Raw genomic sequence first — 13,926 nt, forward strand, 5'->3', positions numbered from 1 at the left:
AGCTGGAAATAAGGTCAACTCCTTCCCCAGCAAGGGAGAGGACATCAATTTGTGTTGGTGGTGGGGTAAGGAAGAGTTGGTTTTCCTTAGCAAAGGGTTTATAATCATTTTCTCTTAGAGCTGAACAGGCGCATCTGGGACTTGGCTTCTCTCAAGGTCTATGATTTGGGGAGGATTCAGGGTAAATGACAAGCAGGGCTGAAATCTGCCTTGACCACCCCATCCTTTAACTTACAACAACCCCAAGCCCACATGGTGGGGAGGTGGTTGAACATTCCCTATCCTTTTCCTTCTGGCTTTCCGAGTGCCTGGGGTGGGCACATGCTCCTTGTCATACCAAGAGGGTTGTCCCCACTGTGGGTGGTTGGTGGCTGTGTCCCGTCCTGTCCCACCATCCCTGTGTGCTGGGACAGCCTGCTGGGGACACATGGGACACATGAGCTACATGGGACACATGGGACAATGGGAAGCTGTTCAGAGGCTGCACACAGATCCCAGTGTCACGCTGCCTGTGTGGCTCAGCACGATCAGGAGGCTTAATGAAGCCATCAGGAGATGTGTTGGGTATCCCCGAGTGCAGGATTTGGCCCAGATAATCCATCTGCTGATGAACATGTTGCAGCACAACCCTCAGTAAATGAAGAACACTATGTCAGCGGTAGAGCCTCCCTGGAGGCTCTGTGTCCTACATAGCCACAGAATGGCAGGAGGAGGTTACGTGACAACCTATAAACCTGCTCTCCTTCTGGGTCACACGGGGGGACACGCTGGAGCCACTGAAGATGCTTCGATCCAGCACTGAATGGGCTTGGTTTTCACCCAGTGTCAGCATCGTGACCCTGAAACGGGCTGTGTGTGTCCATGGAGGGCTCCTCAGCACCTTGGGTCCCCTTTGGGTTTGCAGCTTGCAAAATATTAATGAAGAACTGTCACTGGAACACATTAATTTCTATCAAAATGCACGATCCCCGCTTCCCTGTGTCCCAGTTCTCCTCCATGACACGCATGTGTGGGCACACACACTCCCTCGCTGGCTCAGCTAACCAAGAGCAACGTCTTCTATCCAAACTCTGATCTCACTTGAGATGCCCTCAGCCCTCTGTTTTCACTGAAGATGAAAACTCTGTGTTAGCAGAACATCCCTTAGGCCAGGCTGGAGGGACCCCTTCCACTAGAGCAGGTTGCTCCAAGCCCCTGTGTCCAACCTGGCCTTGAACACTGCCAGGGATGGGGCAGCCACAGCTTCTCTGGGCACCCTGTGCCAGCGCCTCAGCACCCTCACAGGGAAGAGCTTCTGCCTCAGAGCTCATCTCAGTCTCCCCTCTGGCAGGTTAAAGCCATTCCCCTTGTCCTGTCCCTACAGGCCCTTGTCCAAAGCCCCTTTCCAGCCTGGTTTTCCTGAAGTAACCCAAGTGTTCCAGCCAAGTTAGACTTTCCAGCCCTCCCAGCTGTGCCTGTATCCCATGGGGCACCCACTTGGCTCCTGTGTGTATTTGGGACTTCTTCAAAGCAACAGGAGGAAATGGGTGGTCTCAGCCCAGCAAACTCTCTATAGATTCCTCTTTTAATCCAGATGTTTGAACAAAGCAGCATGTTTGGAGACTCGGAATGAAGAGGCTGTAACTTGGAACAGCAGAATGCCAGAAGCCCCACACGACCCGTCCTGTGGCTGCAGTGTCTTTGTCAGCCAGGGTTTGCAAGAGTCTCTGTGCGCTTTCCCACAGGACACCTTCTTAGTCATCCCTAATTATCCAGCTCTAGTTGAGCAAAGCCTTGTCTCTGCCTTTCTTTTTGTTTTGTTAGCCTGAAACCCTGTATTTAAATTTGAAGGGGTGGGAGGCACTGCTAATCCCAGCTGGATAATTCCTAACATGCACAGAGGTAGCAGACAGCTGCTTGAGAACGTGCTCTTACCTTCCTCTGCTGGTTTGGGTGCATAAAGCCCGACTTAAGCGCAGCTTATGCCAGGCTCTGCCTTGCTCCATGCTCTTGGGCAGCAGCCCATTTCTGATCATCGTGTGCTGGATTTATGGCATACGTAGGGATTTCTGTGAAGCCTTTTGGGATTTACATGCTTCACTTCCACCCCAATCCTGCCGTGGATACCCCATCTCACCAATGTGACTCATCTGATGCCTCTTCCCCCATCTCACTGTTTTAAGCCTGTTAAACTGTGTGATATTTGGGGGACAGGTAAGTATTGTGGCTCAGCAGAGAGGGATGACATTGCTGCAGTCAGCTCATATGCCATAGTAGCAAAGGGGCTTTTATGGGAGTAAGTTCAGAAGAAACCAGAGCCTTGGGCAACATGTTCTAGTGCGAGGCATCCCTGCCCATGGCAGAGGGTTGGAACTGGATGATCTTAAGGTCCTTTCCAACCCAAACTATTCATGATTCTATGGTTCTATGTGGGGCTGTTTCTTGAATAGAGAGACAAAGACATGATACAGCCAGGGACACCCAGGAGCAATCCCAGACCAGACCTTGTCTCTCTCACTTGTGAAATAGAAATACCACACATGCAATTTTGATATGAGAGTCCAGAACCCCAGAGACTCAAATCCCTGATCCAAGGCCACACGGAAAGGGATGGCAGAGGCTTCAAGGCTTCCTCCAGCCTATTCATAGAATCCTAGAATGGTTTGTGTTGGAAGGGACCTTAAAGCTCATCCAGTTTCACCTCCCTGCCATGGGCAGGGACACCTTCCACTAGAGCAGGTTGCTCCAAGCCCCATCCAGCCTGGCCTTGAACACTGACAGGGATGGGGCAGCCACAGCTTCTCTGGGTATTGCCCACCCTCAGCTCATCTTCATCACAGGCTCCCTCTCCATCCCCTTCATTTGAGCATGAGAGGCTTAGTCTTGCCCTTGTAATCCTGATTTGGAGTTTCATTATGAATTACTTGAGTCTCCTGTGCTGTTTTAAATGGATTCGTTATGCCAAGCACTTGCCAAATGCATAATGAGGGGCTAAATCGGGCTGTATGTAACACGGCAGCGATTGAATTATTCCTCACACTCACGCTCTGATAAAAGCCTCAGTTATTGCTGTCACTTGTGTTTTGGGACCTTCCCTCATACACACACACATACACACACACGAAACCCATCAGAGGCACTTCATGGTTTCGAGCATCCACCCTGTTATTTATTATTATTATTATCATTATAAAGTTGCTATTTTCAGCTCCTTCACTCACAAGTGTGAGGCTGAGACTTCACCCCGCAGGGATTTGGATTAATGAGACTTGGAGCAGCTTTCAGGGGGGAATCACTGCTCCATCTCCTCCAATCCATTCACAAAGTGTGTGTGGCAGCTCTTAAAGACCGGCAGCAGCAATGAAAATGAATCACATGAAAGGGCTATAAGCCACAGCACATCGAAGAGAGCCTGAAAGTCTTCAAGCAACCAGTGGAAAAAGCTTTTAGCTCTTTCTAACAAATGTTAGAAATCTAGCCACAGTCCTGATGGGCTCTAAAATGCTGTTAAGGTGGTGTAAATAATCATGTCTTCCCTAGGTTTCAGGGCATTTCATGAAGGAAGATTGATACCTGCAACCCATTTTACAGATGGGGAGACTGAGGCACCATTCCCCAGGGGCATCGCAGAGCCTCAGTGACAGGGATGAGGGGACATGGGGTTTAGTCCTTACCCCCCAGCCCCCCACCCATCCATTTTGTGTATCACCTTGGGAAATAGTCTCAAAGTCATCTCTTTAATGGACTAAAGGAGGATGGGCTAAGCCAGACGCAGATGTGGATGCTGGGTCGAGCCTCCTGGCTTTTTCCTCACTCTGATTTGTGGTTCAGGTATCTTTAACTGGTGAAACAGCCTCCAAAATACAGCTCCAGGACATCCTCCTGTCCCTCCTCTGTGGCTTTATCCCTGTCCTTGAGTCAAGCTGGTGGATGAGATGTTTACAGGATCGCCACATCACATTTTGGGACATTCCTGCAAACTTTGATGCTTGAAAACCCCTTTCACCTCTTTGTGTTGGAGATTCAGATGAGCAGAGAACGCCTCAGGTCCAAACCTCAGTCTCTCCTCTACGCTGCAGCGAGCTGGGTGATGCTGGTTGCTCTGAGCTGTCCTTCCAAGCTCCCTCATGATGAAATGTCAGTGCAGGGCAGTGCCCTGTCCGCAGAGCCACGGCTGACACCAGGGCTGGGAGCCACTGTGAATCATCCTCCTTAAACAGCATTTCCAGTTCAGCTCTGCAGAGATGCCTCTCGCCATCTTTGCTGCCATAATGGAGCTATTAAAAGCTTAAAGCTCCTCCAGTTCCAACCCCCTGCCACGGGCAGGGACACCTTCCACTAGAGCAGGTTGCTCCAAGCCCCTGTGTCCAACCTGGCCTTGAACACTGCCAGGGATGGGGCAGCCACAGCTTCTCTGGGCACCCTGTGCCAGCGCCTCAGCACCCTCACAGGGAAGAGCTTCTGCCTCAGAGCCCATCTCAATCTCCCCTCTGGCAGGTTAAAGCCATTCCCCTTGTCCTGTCCCTATAGGCCCTTGTCCAAAGCCCCTCTCCAGGTTTCCTGGAGCCCCTTTAGGCACTGGAGCTGCTCTAAGGGCTCCCCTTCAGGAGCCTTCTCTTCTCCAGGCTGCCCCAGCCCAGCTCTCTCAGCCTGGCTCCAGAGCAGAGCTGCTCCAGCCCTCGCAGCAGCTCTGTGGTGGTCTCTGACCTCGCTCCAGCAGCTCCACATCTCTCTTGTGCTGTTGCCCCAGAGCTGGATCAGGACTGCAGGGGGGGTCTCCCCAGAGCGCAGCAGAGGGGCAGGATCCCCTCCCTGACCTGCTGCTCACGCTCTGGGGATGCAGCCCAGGCAGGTACAGCCGGAAACCCTGTTGTAGGGGACATGGGGTAAAATGCACATTTTCTCACCCATATCCCATGCTGCGATCAGGAGAAGCAGGCTGGGTCTGCCCCAGCATCTCCATGGCATGCTGGGGCTGGAGGGACCTGACCTTATGGCACAGAGGCTCCAAGGGAGGCTTATCTATAGGTGATGGCTGTCACCTGAACGTGGGTGAGTTGGGAAGAAAGATGTGCGTAGGGTATGAGTAAGATCTATATGACCAGCAGAGCTTCTTCACTATCCCACTGTATTTCCAGACCCACATTATCCACATGCCCTGGGCTCTGGCATCCTTGTGTTCCTTCTGTGCTGAACGTGGTTGTGTGTGTTGCAGAAAGTGGAGGATTTAGCAGGATTTCCCTGTTGAATTCTGGCTTAGGATAAGTGTTGAGCAAGGAGGGATCTTTGGGGCTGATTTTCTCTACCAGGCTCTGCCACCCTCGTGCATTTCCCAGCCATGACTCACATCTCAGCTCTTCCCTCTCCCCGAAACCATCAGGCACCTCATGAGGAAGATAATATCAATAATAGTATCTCGTGCAGAGATTTTGCTGGCTCTGCTCTGCACGAGGGCTGGAAACTCACCCTCTGAGTGAAAAGTGATGCTCTTTCATCACTGGGGGGTCAGAAGGAGAGGGAACCCAGCCCAGACTTGGCCACATCTGGCAAGACCATCTGGGGAGTTTTACAGTGTGCTGGGGGTACCTCAGCACATTCCTCATGATGGACCAAATGGGTGCATCAAAAGCAGGAATAAATCCTGACAATTAAAAAACATCACCAAATTCACTGTTAACATCAGGGTGTCACATAGCACTGTTCCCAGCTGCAGAAGTGTGCCCTGGTGGGGACCCCTGTGATATCTCGGCTCCTTCCCTGCTCTTTCCCCCCTGGAATGCTGGAAGGACCCTTGGGTCCTGCGCCTGCCAGCACCTCCTGTGCTGTTCCCATCACTCTCCGGCCAAAATGACCTTACCAGAAGCAAAAGCTGTGAGAAAAAGGCAAAGTCGACTGATTTCATCTCTCGCTGTTCTGGATCTCATTTTGTGCGTCCCCAAGAGAAGAAAAGGAACAAAACAACAGAGAAAGCAGAAGATTTGCATTAAAAAAGGAAGCAAGCAGCAGACAAAGAACTAAGGTCAAAGAGAAGAAGAAGAAGCTTTGTCATTTTGGGGAGAATTCTTCTTTCAAGAGGGTCTTCTTAAGCTTCCTCCCCTTTCTTGCCATCTCTGTTCATAATTCAGTGATTTATATTTGCAGCAAACCCTTCTCTGGAGTCATTTCTCTTTGTAATGACTTCAGCGAATTCGTGGTGGGCTCTGCCTTTGGAACTGGAAGGAATTAAACTTTGCCTTGATATTCACTGAGACTTTCTTTCATGTGTTCAGTTCTAACTGAGGGTTCTTCATGGTTATTTGAAAGGGGAAGGTTAGAGGAAGGGAATAGCAGGACTCCTCCAGCAATGCTCTTTGTGAAGGGTGAGCTGCAAAAGCGAAGCAGGCAGTGAGTCAGCATCATCTCTGCCGGCAGCAGAGCTGTTGCTGGGGTTACTGTCACAGGTGACAGAGCACATCAGCCTTCCTGGTGTCCCCACGCTGAGCCAGGACCTGCTTTTCCTACTACATCAAAGGAAACGATAAAGCCAGGCTCTAGGAATCCCCTCACCCTGCAAAGAAATCACCCCCAAATGGGTTATGTTGGTCATTTGGGGCTTGGGGAAACAAAGAGGAATGCGGTGGCTTTTACTTTTGCTTTGCAGGTTGCATAAGACAAGTCGTTTGAGAGCATCCTGGGTTAGTTCTTAGCAGATCTCTTTTGTCATTACTAGTTCTTGCCAAAAAGAATGTTGGTCAGCAGAATGAAGCAGGTCCCTGTGGCACACATGGGTGTTCTCCTGACAGCACTGTGTCACCAGCACCCGCCATTGCACCCCTGCTCCCGAGGAGAGGGCTTAAGAAGACAGAGAAGTGACTCATCTGCTCCCTCTCACCCTGTTTTTGGTGCATTCCTCCTTCCAAACATCCCATAATATGAGGCAATTTCTGAGCAGGGTTTCTCAGGAATGTGCTGTGCAAGAAGGGGGATCCCGGAGGGGAAGTGCTGTAGCTAAAAAGGAGGAAACCTGCTTAAAAACCAGTTACAGGGTTGAGCTGCAGAGCTGGGGGCTCTGACCTCCCTTGCAGACCCTCCATGATGCTGCACTCATTCCTTTGCTCCAAATATTTTCTGGCTTAGGTTTTTCCAGCTGGAACTGAAGCCTTTTCCTCATGACTGGGAAGCTTTACCTGCAGACTTTGCAGATCCAGCAGCATCCAGATGTTCCAGCTAAATGCAGATCCACCAGCATCAGATGTTTCAGCTAAATGCAGATCCGCCAGCATCCAGATGTTACAGCCAAACCCAAACCCACTGCCTGTGTTTGAAAACTGCAAGCTCTGTGCAGATGCATCTCCTCTGTAGAGAATTACCCCCAAAAGCAATGTTACAGCAGAGGAGGGGCTGTTTATAACAAACCAGTTCCCAGCACTGGTGATCGAGGGTTAAACTCACTGAGGACACAGAGCAGGGCCTTCAAGCAGGAGAGAATTTCTCCTGGATTGCCAGCTAGAAAGTGAACGATGACAATATTAGCACTTAGAATCATAGAGTCAGGGAATGGTTTGTGTTGAAAGGACCTTAAAGCTCATCCAGTTCCAACCCCCTGCCACGGGCAAGGACACCTTCCGCTAGACCAGGTTGCTCGAAGCCCCTGTGTCCAACCTGACATTGGACACTGCCAGGGATGGGGCATTGGGGTTTTTGTTCCAAAGCACTGTACTAACTTAGGCCAGGAAGCCAGGGCTGCAGTGATGTGTTTTGCCTGGTGACCTATGCAAGTTTAATCTTCTACTTAGCTATTCCCTTTGAGACTGAAAGCCTGAGGACCACGTCACTGGGGGATCCAACCCACTGGAGCATCCTTGTAACATGCAGCCGGGCAGGAGTCACCCTGTGTCTTTCTATGACTTTATCAAACTCTAATGGAAGTTTGATGGCTTCAGATTAATTATACCACAGAGAGTTTGCTCCTGTGTTTGTTAGAGGCATAAAATGATGAGCTACAAAAGGGGTTTTCTGTCCTCTCTCAGCTCTCCTCCACCCTGTGTTCCCCATTTTAATCATCAGCAGTTTCATATCGGGCAAAACAGTTTGTGTGATTTTGGTGGAACACAGAGATCTTCCTCAATTTCTATTTTTGGGGGTGTGGGTACTCAGAGCTGTGTTGGGCTCCCCTAATCCTGCTAGCCCTTAGGGGACAGGGATGCTCTGGGGGACAAATGTGGCTCTCCAAGAGCTGGCTTGTCCCCAAGGTGAATGTGTGTTTGCATTAAGCTGCTTTCCTCATGCGAGCTCCTTTTTGACACCAAACTTGCTAAATGATGGCTCTTCCCAATGATCCCAAAGCCGTATGTTGATGGAAGTCATGTCCTACTTGAATACATGATGGCAACGCTTCATCCCTTATTTGCTCCCGGGCTCCAACTCCTGCAAGCTTAGATTTCATCTCTGTCCCCTCTAACATGATGTTCACTGAACTAGCAGATGAAAAGTCACGGCAAAATTGGGAGGATTGGGGAAAGGCGGAGAAATGCAAGAGGCAAAACACACTTTGGAAGTCCCTGCTAGCTTTCCCAGCAGCACAGAACTGTCACGGGGAGCCTGTGCTCAGCTAAGACAGCTCCGTGCCCGCCATAAACCTCCTCCTTGCCCAGCTCCCACTGATCTCATTGCTGGTGCCTGGTGCCAGGGCAGGGGAGGATTGAAACAGGCTCCATCTCAGCACAGGAAAATCACTTCATTTCTGTGATGCAATTTAGGTTTCGGAATACAAGTGGCTAAAGGCGGAGAGTGCATGTTTTAAATCAACCTTTGAGTCTGCACAAGAAGTGCTTTGTGGCACAGGGTGACTTAGAGATTCTCCAGCGTTTCTGTGCAAAGCAAAGTCAGGGTTGTTTGTGCCACTGAAGGGAATTTGGCACCAATTCACCCTGAATATCTTGAGCATCCTCTGAAAATTCAACTGTTGGGAAGAGACTGATCGCGTATTTTAGGACGAAGTGTTCTGACCACAGTGATTTATACAGCGAGTGGTTGCTGGGTTTGTTTTTAGGGGCTGATATCCAGAGTTCGCACTGCCATGGGGTTGCATTGCCACTCGCTCGGCTCCAGGAGGCTGGGAAGGCTGTGCCCATCCTCCTGGGTGACTATCACCAACCCCAATGACAAGTGACATCCATGGAATAAATTATTCAGGGGGGGAATGGCTACGCCTCACCTGCACAATGCTTTTTGCTTATAGAAAGTGGGGGTTTGTGTCTTTATGACCTGGCACCCGAGCACTCCCCTGCTTTGCTCGTCCCCATCACTGACATGCAGGACATCTTCCACTCCTGTGGACACTTTTACCCTCCTAATGAAAACACAGTAACGTTGCCCTGTTGTCTCCCTGGATTTGTGGTTAAATTGCTTTGTCAATGTAACCTTACCTCTTAATGACCAACTAATGCTGTGCAACAGGAGCTGCGGAAGGAGTCACTGGGTATCATTTCACTGGCATTGTGAAGCCATTGGAACATGATCCCCATTCCACTGGAATCTGCATTAACAGTGTTTGGCCACCATAATCCCACCCAGTTAATCACATTTCTGTGATATTAAAATAGGTCTCACTATAGCCTGACTTGTAACCCCTCCATCCCCAAAAGGGTTGGATGGGATTTAGCTCTGTTAAAGCCAACAGTCACTGGGTGAAATAACTAAGCAATACACAGTAACTTGGCTGATCTTTTTTAGCCACCAAACCTTGTTCTTTGTTGGCCAAGTAGGAACCTTGCTAAACCCACAGCAAGAAATATGAGAAATATCTCCTGTTATTTTCGGTGAGCAGCTCAGTTCTCACTTCCCCACCTATTAACCACAATGACTGTTCTCTGAAGACGTGCTGCCTTTAGTAACTGGACTGCAACAGGCAGAGAGGATCCCAGAGTGTTTGGGGTCTTCTTGTGCTTGATGCTGAATACCCTGTTAAAGAGAGGCATCAGTTATCCCTATGGAGCTGTCAGCGATGATCTTTACCTGTGCTGAGGGCTGAGCAAGCTGCGGTGTTTAGACAGCGTTCAATTTTCCTCCCTCTTCCAAATTTCAGTGTTTTTCTCATTTTCTGCAGCCGTGAGCACGGCACAAGGCTTCTGGTGCAGGATTTAAATAGACTCGAGGTGGGAGGCGAGAAATATTCCCTTAATGTACAGAGAAACTGAGGCACGGAGAGATTGAAGGATTCACTCCATGACTGAGTTACACCCAGAGTCTGACTAACACAGGGACAGGAATACTGTGTGCACCGGAGTGGGAACACTAAATTCATGCTGGGTAATGAAGATGCAGTTCCCACCCCTCCTTCTGCCTCCACGAGTGGCACTGGTGGAGAATTTGTCTTATCCCAGCTGTTATCCCAGAGCTCGTTGTATGCTTTTGTGGCTTGCAGAGAAGATGGGATGCCAGATTTCTGGGAGTGGTGTCAGTGACCCCATCCTGGTGTATGTTGGGATAACATCATGGCTCTCCTGGAAGCATGAGAGCCTCAGGGACTGTGGGATGCTCCCATCTCCTGTCTCCATGAGGGAGAAGGTGAGGATGGCAGAACTGCTCAGGCTGAGCCTGAAGTTGTGTTGTTTGACTTATTCCTCAGTTGCCAAGCACATATTTCTAATTAAATCAGGGATAATGTGATGGGGAAGAACCAGCTGAGGGCTCAGGGAGGGCTGAAGGTGGCTGAAACAATCAAAACAGAGCAGGTTAGAGCATCCATCCATGTGTTTTAGCTGTGTAAGGCATATTTTAGCTGTATAGGCTCCGAGTTAATCTTGCAAAGCTGGGTTGATGCTGAACTCTCTGACACCAACATGCCTGTCTGCAAAGGCTCTGGGCAGTGATTAGTGACCCGAGTGACAACCTGGAGCCTGGATCTGTAATGTTCATCTATGTTATGAGTAGCAGAGGGAGAGCTCATGTTTCTCATGCCATGAGAAACCCTGTCAGTGGGTTAATGCTGCCTCCATGGAGCAGTTGGGGCTTTGTGTGTTCCCTGCCATGGGAGGAGAGACAATGCATTTAGAGTGCATTAAGGTATTACTGTAACAGCCTTTGAGCTGAGAGGTTTCCGATCCTCCGAAATGAGGAGGAGCAGATTTGTCCCAGATTTCTCAATGGAGGCAGGTTCCCATTCAAACAGGAGGAGGGGAGAGCAGGGCAGATGCTGCTGCTGCAGCACCAGGGTGCTGGACCCCTCTGCTCAGCTGCCTGCTGCTAATGGGGGACAAGGAGAGGTTTGGTGGGAGATGGACAACCCCAAAAAGGCTGCTTGAGAGGCGATGGGGTTCAGCAAGAGGGAGGCGAGATGTCAAGGAGGAAGTAGGGTGCTAAAGCAGCTCCGTGCCTGGGAATAGCTGAGGGCTGGGTTGAAGGTCCTGAGATAAGTTTAAGTTTTCAGACTTAAACAGGGGAGATTTAGGTTGGATATAACGAAGAAGTTCTTCCCTGTGAGGGTGCTGAGGCGCTGGCACAGGGTGCCCAGAGAAGCTGTGGCTGCCCCATCCCTGGCAGTGTTCAAGGCCAGGTTGGACACAGGGGCTTGGAGCAACCTGCTCTAGTGGAAGGTGTCCCTGCCCGTGGCAGGGGGTTGGAACTGGATGAGCTTTAAGGTCCTTTCTAACCCAAACCATTCCATGATTCTATGATTCCATGTTTTGTGCTGCCTTGTCCTCCTGGGGAAGGATGCTGGGGGGCATCCCTTATGGTCCAGGTCTGGCTGTGGGAAGAGGAAAGCTGTGTGTTCCTTCTGCTTAGAAATCCACCCTGAAAAGGCCATTAAAGAGGGAAAAGAGTGATGTTTGTTCTGCTGCTTTGTAGAAACTGCATCTGATGTTATAGGTCAGCTCATAGATCATTGCACAAGGGGGTTTCTTAAATGGCCGTTAGGAATGAAATTACATTTGTTGAGACCAGATGCAGCAGAAGATCTGGATGGAAAAGCAGAGGGAACCAGGCAGTGGGAGGACTGCGACATGTTGCATTAGACACAGAAGCCACAGCCTCGAGGAGCAGGTTTGGTGCTGCAGCTCACACAACTTGCTCCCAGGTTGCAGGAGAGAACTGGCATAGTTGGACATCAGAGAGATGTCCCTTCCCATGGCCTTATGTTCCCTTGTGCTCAGACCTCCTGGTTTTATAGAACCATAGAATCCCAGACTGGTTTGTGTTGGAAAGGACCTTAAGATCATGCAGTTCCAACCCCCTGCTACGGGGCACCTCATGTTAGACCATTTCACCCAAGGCTCTGTCCAACCTGGCCTTGTTTTGGGATGTCATCTCTTCTGCTGCTTGACACATTTTGGGCTTGGTGCATTCAAACCCCTCCGGGGAGCACAATCCAGGGCTGGTGGTGGCTGATGCCACACAGGAGGTGATTCTGTTGCTGCACCCCCAACAATGAACCAAACCTTGGCTTATGATGGGACCACACGAGAAGGAAAGAGCTGAGGGGACTTCACCAGGGAGGAGGTGATGCCGCTGGCCTGGCACAGCTTTGCTGGCTTTGATGGGATCATGGGAAGCAGCAGAGCAGCAAACAGGACCAGTGCCTGGGGCCAGCAGGCTGTAGCCCCTTGAGAAATCCTTTGAAGCAGTGAGATGCCAAACCAAAGCTGCCCAGAGCTCCATGGTTAATGTGTGCTGCCGTGCTGCAGCTGATGGGGATAAGGGCTTAATCCTCCTCCTGGTTTTAAGGGAAGGGCTTTTCCTAGCAGCATGCCAGAGCCATGTCGGTCTCTGTTTCCGAAGAGTTTGCCCGTGATTGAGATCAAGAGTAAATGGTTGCTGTTATGGAAGCTGCCTCCAGCCTTTTGTCATCGCTAAATGTTTATGGTTGAAAGCAGCCGTGTTTGTTTGCCTTAGACCAGATGACAGTGATTTATTGGCAGGAATCCTGGCAAAGAGATGAGCCAGACAAGTTTTCAACTGCTCCACACGTGGATGTAGTGAGGAGATGATTATTTCATGGTCATGAAACCTGTGGGAAATAGGGCTTCACGCTTGGATGTGAACTGTTGTTTCCAGGCATCTTTCTTAACCTGAAAGCACCAGGGGCAGCTCAAGGGTTAATCACAGAATCACAGAATCACAGAGTGGTTTGTGTTGGAAGGGACTTTTAAAGCTCATCCAGTTCCAACCCCCTGCCATGGGCAGGGACACCTTCCACTAGAGCAGGTTGCTCCAAGCCCCTGTGTCCAACCTGGCCTTGAACACTGCCAGGGATGGGGCAGCCACAGCTTCTCTGGGCACCCTGTGCCAGCGCCTCAGCACCCTCACAGGGAAGAGCTTCTGCCTCAGAGCTCATCTCAGTCTCCCCTTTTATGTCTGAAAACTTAAACGTCCCTCCTGAGCCTTCACTTCTCCAGACTAAACCCCCCCCAGGTCCCTCAGCCGTTCCTCATCACACTTGTGCTCCAGGCCCTGCACCAGCTCCGGTGCCCTTCTCTGGCCCCGCTCCAGCACCTCAATGTCTCTCTTGCAGTGAGGGGCCCAGAACTGACACAGGATTCGAGGTGCAGCCTCACCAGTGCCCAGCACAGGGGGACAATCCCTGTCCTGGCCCTGCTGCCACACTGGTGCTGGTACAGGCCATTGGCTGCCGTTGGCTTCTTGGCTGCCTGGGCACAAGCTGCTCATCAGCACCCCCAGGTCCTTTTCCAGCCACTCTTCCCCAAGCCTGGAGTGTTTCAGGGGGTTGTTGTGGCCCAAGTACAGGACTCAGCACTTTGCCTTGTTGAGCTGCATCCCATTGCCCTCCGCCTATGGATCAGCCTGTCCAGACGCCTCTGCAGAGCCTTCCTATCCAAATAGGAATGGCAGCACGGCCTCTTCCAAACTCTCATGGTCGGGCTCTTTCCCAAATCCAGGAGCAACTTGAGGTGCCCAAATCCCACTTGGCACGTGGATGGGGTTTAAAGCGCTTCTACTGTTGGGGTG

The sequence above is a fragment of the Strigops habroptila genome, chromosome 18, assembly GCF_004027225.2.
Source record: "Strigops habroptila isolate Jane chromosome 18, bStrHab1.2.pri, whole genome shotgun sequence".
Taxonomy (NCBI): Eukaryota; Metazoa; Chordata; class Aves; order Psittaciformes; family Psittacidae; genus Strigops; species Strigops habroptila.